The sequence below is a fragment of the Epinephelus moara genome, chromosome 18 (assembly GCF_006386435.1).
Source record: "Epinephelus moara isolate mb chromosome 18, YSFRI_EMoa_1.0, whole genome shotgun sequence".
Lineage (NCBI taxonomy): Eukaryota > Metazoa > Chordata > Actinopteri > Perciformes > Serranidae > Epinephelus > Epinephelus moara.
The window spans coordinates 4,251,254-4,259,763 of record NC_065523.1 but is presented as its reverse complement, the minus strand read 5'-3'; the positions used below and the strand labels follow the sequence as shown (position 1 = coordinate 4,259,763).

The window sequence follows — 8,510 nt, the reverse complement described above, 5'->3', positions numbered from 1 at the left end:
ACTCACTGACTTGACGATTTGACAATGGGACAGCCCTCACACACTCACGCACTTCACATGAACGCGCCTCTAAGTCAGTGAGTCTGTAAGGGATCGGATTGGAATTGGGCCTTCCACTGATCCACAGTCAGTCCTGCCTACTGCTGCTGTGTGCCAGTGTATGCAGACATGGACCAAACCATTGTGAGGCAGATGATGGGGGAGAATTCAATCTGTTTGAAATTATGAATGTATCATGTTACGTTTATTTCTGGCACAGGTGCTTTCGGTTTTTATTATTATATAGTTTAAGATTGTGTAGTTTCCTGAAATGATATACTGGGGGACAATTCCCAGTTTTTTCAAAGAACGGGGTCCCCCCACCACCCCCCCAGGATTTCCACCTTTGCCTATGATTAGAGGTCGACTGATATGGATTTTTTTTTTTTTTTTTTCAGTTTTGCCAATACCGATGTTTTGCCATCAGCTTTAGCCGATGACCGATATGTACTTCCGATTTGTTGGAGCCGATATTTGAGGCCGATATTGTTTTTTCTCCCTCTATTTGCATGATAGAAATGTAACAATAATAACAATGAGGGGTACATAAGTGTCAATTTTAGAAAAAATAACAAAAACTTTATTGAACACACACACAACACACACAAGTCTCTCTTAAAAAAAAAAAAATGAAGTAGAGAAGAAGTAATGGAAACTGTCAAATAAAAAAAAGGGATTTAGTGCACGTAGTAAGCAGCATTTAAGTATATGTCTGAACATAAATATGACTCTGTGAAGTGCTGCCATTCAAGGTTGGTTTTCTCAGCCATCAGGGGATTGCTTAAAAAATAAGAAACAAAAACACAAATTCAGTATATTTTAGTCTAGTGCCTTTGTGTTAAACTCATTCTATTACCCCCGTATTCTGTGCACATTGTATGGGTGCATCATGGTAACAGTAGTGTACAAGGCACAAAAGGCTTTCATCAACATCTCCAAAACAGCCCTGATGATAAATTGTTTGCTGGTAGATACTATTATAAGTCAAATAGACATAATCTGGTTATCACAACAAAATGGAAAATAAAATAGGCTGTTACGTTAATTAGGTTCATTGTCAACTCATCTTTAATGCTTTAAATGTTCATGTTCATGTAGCCATTGTAAAAAAGAAAACAATCAACCATAAAAAATAGTCATTGAAATGCAGTCTTTAATTTGTAAAAGAAGAGTGTCATAGTTTCCCTTTTTTCTACATAAAATAACCTTGTTGTAGGCCTATGATGCAGCCTTCTATGCAAAGACAACAGATTAGCAAAGGAAACGTTGTCAAAGAAGCTGTGAGATGTACCCCGTATGTGTGCCGAAAATCAGCAGCAGTAACACACACTCGCAGCAGCCCGGCCCCTCAGACACGCCGCAGCTGTGTGTGAGGGCTGCTACTCAGACCGCCGTGCCTACATCTCTGCTTGGTCAACTAGACTACACTGAAACTACAAGCTACGAAACTACGCTACGAGCCTCTCTCAAGCCGCACTTAGTCCTAGTTTTACTTATTAGTTTAATGATTCAGCCTACGTCCTCTCTCATCACATATGTGGCCCGCCACGAGAAACCCAGCAACAAGTCGGGCCGGCACAAGTCTAGAAAAAAAATTTTTTTTTAAATTAGTGATTTTTGTTTTTTTTGCAGAATGTGTAAGTTGAAATCATGAAGAAGCCACTCCATGTTTCAAATAACAGTATTGGTGGCCTTAAAACCATAAACTTTGTATTTGAATTTGGGTTGTTTTAGAGGATATGCTCTGATCCTAGTTGGGGGTGCGGCAATAACAACAGTAAATTTGCATACTGGCTTTCTTTGGCTATTCACGTGCTTTTGTTCTTTTTTCGGCCAATCAGCTGAACCACATGGCTACATATGCAGCCAGCCGCTCCTGCATAAGGAACTGCTACGAGGATTTAAACACTTCGTCAGTATTTCTGGACCTTTTATAACGTCTCTGCTCTCCATCATTCTGCTGAGAACCACGGTAACGATACGTGTTTGTGCTTTTCGGTGAACGTTAACTCGTTTGTTGACGAGTAGCAAGCTAGCTTAACCGTTAGATTCTGAGGGAAATATCTGCTTGGTGTTCATTAATTAATTAATCTACTACTTTTAAGATTTTATTTGCCTTAAAGTCTGTACGTTGGCCGGATGGTGGATGGCTGATCTCGTGTCTTTGACCGGCGGATTTTAAGCTTTTTAGGACACCTGTGTGACTGGTGCCGTCACAGCCACACCAAACTACTTTAGCGTTTCGCTAACTTTTGGCAATATACTAGTTTTTTCTCCATTCTACAACCGGATTGACCACAGCGATACTGCCCGCCTGAGAGGGAAAGACCCTGTGAACACTTCGGCCACCCCAGAACCCATTTTTACACCTTCTGTGCTGTTTTCTGGACACTGGACTGACTGCAGCTGTGGACAGCGGACACCCATTCATCTCAACGGGTCCAGTGCTTGGGCCTGCGCCGGTAAGTCCCGCTTTCTACTGGATCCAAACCACCCTGACCCAAGACCTACGTTTAAAATTCTAACTGTTTAATGTGTGTACTTTGACCGGATGGCCGATCGTGTATACTTGCTTGGCAGATTTTTGAGTTTTAGGGCATTTACTGTGGAAACGTACGTACGCACACACAGAGGAACACAAAACACATGTTTGTATACAGAATAGTACACCCCCAATTTTGTCTTTAACCTCAATTGAGATTATGCCTCGGTACTTAAAGCTACAGAAGGAAATTTGACTGACTTTGATTGACACTGTGTTAGTGTCATATAGGTTTGGATTTATTTTGAGAAGGCGCAGGTAGACTAGCAGCTCCCGTGTTGGTTGGCCATACTTGGCCTGGAAGCTAAGCTAACCAAAGCTAAGCTTGATTCATGTAACTCTGCTGTTCTGGTGCTGCTTGACCTGTCAGCAGCCTTTGATACCATGGATCATAGGTTCCTCCTGTCTCGCCTGGAACAGTGGGTAGGTATCACAGGTACTGCCCTTCTATGGTTTCAGTCCTACCTGGCCAACATCCTGGGCGTAGGGATTGGCATGTGAAGTTGCTGCCAACCCATGTGTCTAAGGCCTCAGTATATTACCTTTCTTGTTTTTCATTTTTATTCAGGGGCTTTTTGTTTTGTTTTTTGTGATCAACTTTATTCAGGGGCTTTTTGTAACAAAAGCATTTCCATTTCAATAAAGTACATTCTGATTCTGATCAGTCCACTAAAGTGCTTAAGGAAAATAACACTACATCAACATTAACTACATTGTTCAAACTACTACAATAGTTTCTGCCCTGCAGGCTAACAGATACCAGATGTCACTGAGAGCTAGACCAGTAGGGGGTAGGGCTTATCTACATGAGATGCAAATGAGCAGCATTGTGTTACCTGGCACCTGAGAATTCAGAATCGTTCAGGCTGGATTTCTCAGTACAGTAGTTTGAGGAGTGCCTGCATTCAAATGCATTCAGAATCTGTAAATAACTCAAAATGCCTCTCGGGAGACTTGTTCCTGGTTTTTCCATGGCTGGTCACATATGATCGCCAGACTTTATTGGACATCAGACAAAATGCTCCAAAACTGTCTACAACTCCTGCAATTCCTGTGGATATTATCAAACCAGAGACCTGGTGCACTGGTTGCCAGAGGCGATACGGGCGAAAGAGGGGAAGATGCGGGGGACTGCTGGTGAGATTACAGAACAGTCCTATGCGGCCTCCTCTACCAAGCATTTTGCTGGCCAACATGCAATCTATCATCAACAAGATGGACGAGCTCCGCTGCCGTGTCAGTGTCCAGCGAGACCTGAGGAACTGCTGTGTGTTCTGTTTTACGGAAACATGGCTAACATCGGACTATCGGACTATACTGTAAGAATTGGACGGCTTCTCCGCATCGCGCTCGAACCGGGCAAAGGACGTGACTGGCAAGTCCAAAGGCGGGGGAGTGTGCTTTCTGGTAAACAACTTGTGGTGCGCCGACGCCGAAGTGATCTCCCACTCTTGTTCGCCGGCTCTCGAACACATTACCATCAAGTGTCAGCCGTTTTACTCACCACAAGAATTCCCATCAGCTCTACTCACCGCGGTATACTGTACATTCCACCCCAGGCCAATGCCAAGGTAGCCTTGGAGGAGCTCTACGATATTATCAACAGGTGCAAGAGGCTGCACCCGCAAGACATTTCCATCATGGCCGGTGACTTTAATCACTGCAACCTAAAGACAGTGCTACCGAAATTCTACCAACACGTCAATTGTTTCACCAGAGGCGACAAGACTCTCTATCACTGCTATTCAACCATTAAGGGAGCTTACAGATCTGTCCCCCAGCCTCACTTTGGGAAATCAGATCACTCCTCTGCACTACTGCTCCCTGTGTACAAGCAGGAGGTAAAGTGGGAGAAACCCATCGTGAGGACAGTACAGCGCTGGACTGCAGAAGGTGAGCTCATGTTGCAGGGCTGTTTTGAATCTACTGACTGGTCAGTTTTTAGACATGCTGCTAACTTGCATGAGTACACTGAAGCAGTCACTGACTACGTTAAATTCTGTGTGGACAACTGTATTCCGACGCATCCTTTTTTACCCTAATCAAAAACCTTGGGTAAACAGTGATGTACGTATGAGATTACATGAGAGAACTGTGGCTTTTAAATCTGGGGATGACACTCGTTACAAGAGCACGAGATACGAGCTTAGGAAGGCTATTAGGTCAGCTAAAAAACAACATTGGGATAAAATAGAGCGACAATGTTGTGAAAGGGACTCAAAGCGCTTATGGCAAGGCCTACAAGCTGTCACTAGCTATAAAGCCAAACCAAGCAGCGTCACAACAACCTCCGCTTCCTTCCCAGATGATCTAAACACCTTTTACACTCGTTTTGAATGCGTGGCTGAGTCACTGGAGCTGCGACCATCTCCAATTACGGATGCACACAGCAGATTATCTCCAACTGGGGACGCATACACACACAACGCATCATCTCCAACTGGGGATGCACACAGCGGACTATCTCCAACTGGGGACGCGTACACACACTCGTCATCTCCAACTGGGGATGCACACAGCAGGCCAGTACATCAGGTTTCAGAGACTGACACACGCAAAGTTTTTAAATCTGTGAAAACAGGGAAGGCTGCTGGACCTGATGGCATTACCCCCCAGACCTCTAGACCTGTAGCTTTAACTTCTGTGACTATGAAGTGTTTTGAGCAGCTGGTGAAAGCATACATTAACAACAGCATACCTGTCACCACTGATCCACTACAATTTGCATACAGATCAAATAGAGCTGCGGATGATGTTGTATCCTTGGCCCTACACACTGTGTTACAACATCTAGAGAGCAGGGACACATATGTCAGGATGCTATTTGTTGGCCATAGTAGTGCTTTCAACACCATCAGACCATCTATTCTTGTATCAAAGCTGTTAGACCTGGGCCTCTGCAATTCCATCTGCAGGTGGATACTTCCCGACAGGCCATCTGCAGACAGTGAGAGCTGGCACTAAATACTCATCCTCTATAGTCTTATACACCGGTGCTCCCCAAGGCTGCTGTCTTAGTCTTCTATTGTATAGTCTGTACACATATGACTGTGTGGCAAAACATCCCACTAACAGTATTGCGAAATTTGCAGATGGTACTACAGTGATAGGACTCATTGGCAGCAATGACGAAACTGCCTACAGGGATGAGGTGAGTAACTTAATCATGTGGTGCCACAAAAACAATCTGTCCCTTAATGTGGGGAAAACTAAGGAGGTCATCATAGATTTCAGAAGAAGCAAACCCACACATACAGCTGTCTCTATAAATAACACTCCGGTAGAAATTGTCAACACCTTGAAGTACTTAGGCATCCACATTTCCCACTCCCTCTCCTTGTCTCTTCACATCAGCTGTGTGATTAAAAAAGCACACCAGAGGCTCTATTTTTTGAAGTGTCTTAAGAAATATGGCATGTCCACTAAGTAAGTAAGTAAGTAAGTAAGTAAAATTTATTTGTATAGCATTTCTCACAGAGAGAACTCACAATGTGCTTCACAGGATTAAAATACAACCAAGAATACATACATCCAAACATACAGAGACACAAAATGAAACAGCAGCAGTTGTTGCAAAACTAAATCACTACAGACAAGTTGAAGAATGCCTGCCTATAGAGGTAGGTTTTAAGGTACTTCTTAAAAATTTCGACAGATGCTGCGGCTCTCAAGTTCTGTGGGAGGGCGTTCCACAATCTGGGCGCAATGGACTCAAAGGCCCGGTCACCTCTAGTTCTGAGTCTAGTGCGAGGAACTGCCAACAGGCCGTAATCGGCCGACCTAAGTGTCCTACTAGGAATATATACAAGCAGCAGGTCAGACAGATACTCAGCTGCCTGACCATGAAGGGCTGGAACTGGATCCTAAAGCTGACAGGAAGCCAGTGTAGGGAGGCCAGGACAGGAGTAATGTGGCAGTTTTGGGGTGATTTGGTGAACAGCCTGGCAGCAGCATTCTGCACCAGTTGGAGGCGGTCTACAGAAGTTTTACTGAGACACATGAAAAGAGAATTGCAGTAATCCAGACGTGATGACACAAAGGCAGTAATCCAGACGTGATGACACAAAGGCATGAATGATCATTTCCAGTTCAGCATGTGATACAACGGATCTCAGTTTTGCAATGTTTTTAAGGTGGAAAAAGCATGTACGGGTCAACACATGGATGTGTTTATCAAAGTGCATGGCCTGGTCAAAAATAACTGAGATTTCTCAGGTTAGAACAGATATTTGAATTCAGGGACCCAATACAGCTAGCCACCTTAGAACCAGTACAGTCAGGAGCGACAATAAGGACCTCAGTCTTAGCAGCGTTAAGCTGAAGGAAATTGTTGACCATCCAGTCATTAATTGCAGACAAACAGTCATGCAATGCATTCAGACTGTCGGTCCTGTCAGGATTAAAAGAAAAATACAGCTGAATATCATCTGCGTACATACGATATGATACACCCTCAAACCTGCTGATGATGTTTCCAAGAGGAAGCATATACAGAGCAAACAAAATTGGACCCAACACTGAGCCCTGAGGCACCCCACAAGAAAGGGGGACAGACTCGGACATAAAAGGACCAGATGCTACAGAGAAACTTCTACCAGAGAGGTAGGAGGCAAACCAGTCAAGGGTCCTGCCTGAAATGCCAACACAGTCACTGAGCCTATCTAACAGGATGTGGTGTTCCACGGTATCAAAGGCTGCGCTAAGGTCAAGCAGCACTAGGATGGTACATTTACCAGTGTCAGAGGCCATCATGATGTCATTAGACACTCTAAGATATAGAGTGCACAACACAATGCTTATTTAGGGCAGGGACTAGTTGGTTAGCAACGACTTTTTCTAAAATCTTTGAAATAAAAGGCAATTTAGAAATGGGCCTAAAGTTGCTGAATAATGAAGGAGGGGAAGCAGCCAGCGACCAGTGAGCAATTAATAATATAGAGCAGGGAAGAGCCAATGGAACCAAAAACTGTTTTCAGTAGAGACGTGGGCAAGATGTCTAATGGGCTGGAGGAGATCTTCATACTGCTCACTAGCTTAGTTAAGTCTTGTAGGGAGATGGGCAAGAAACGATCCAGTATTGGCTGCCGTAAAGGAGGGAGCAGGGGGAGGAGCAGAAGAGGGGGTAATACTTGCTCTAACACTAGCAACTTTGTTGACAAAAAATGACAGAAAATTGTTACAGTCATTAACAGAGAACACGGGCACTGCGGGGGGCTATTTCTTTAAAATAAACACGATGGACCTGAAGTTTTGTAGACTTCCACAGGCGCTCGATATGGCGACATTTGCATTTAAAACAACGAATGTCATCATTAATCCAGGGGGTAGAATTAACAGTAGCGACTGTACGGGATTTCAGAGGTGCAATCTCGTCTAAAATAACAGAGCAATGTGAGTTAAAAGTGTGAACTAGAGAATTAGCATCACTCTCATCACCAAAAAGCTGCCCTATGCTGTTTTTAAAAACAGAGGAGAATTTCTCGTCAGACAGGTCGTTTAACATACATGAACAAATAACACGCTTTCTGAGTATACAATAAGTGTTAAAAGACAAATTAAAGAGAATGCATTCGTGATCAATCACAAGCAGCTCCTCAGAGCCGATAATGTCTCATTTTAATCCATGCGTGAAAACCAAGTCCAGAGTGTTGCCCTTAATGTGTGTTGGACCGCTGACATGTTGGGTAAAATCGAAAGAATCAGTGACTTTTAAAAAGTTCACTGCAAAGGTGTTTGTGGTGTCATTTACGGCCACGTTAAAATCAGCCAAGAAGGAGGATTTTTTCAAATTTAATTATGGAGGCTAAGAAGTCACTGAATTCAGATAAAAATGTTTTGTTTTTTGTTTTTTTTTAATTTTATATACTTTATTAATCCCCGAGGGGAAATTCAATTTTTCACTCTGTTGTCAATTACACACAGGTCCGAA

General features: G+C 43.4%; 1 protein-coding gene across 2 annotated transcripts in view; it reads left to right on the top strand.

Moving 5' to 3' along the window:
* Positions 1 to 8,510, top strand: part of LOC126404986 (TANK-binding kinase 1-binding protein 1-like) — a 143,181-nt gene that overhangs the window by 35,888 nt on the left and 98,783 nt on the right. The window contains exon 1 of one of the 2 annotated variants that reach the window (XM_050068468.1): positions 1,974 to 2,501. The exons of the other annotated variant lie outside the window; for it this stretch is intronic. The gene's annotated coding sequence lies outside the window, so the exon portion shown is untranslated. Of the gene's footprint in view, positions 1 to 1,973; positions 2,502 to 8,510 lie in introns of those variants that run through there. 2 annotated transcript variants of the gene reach the window in all.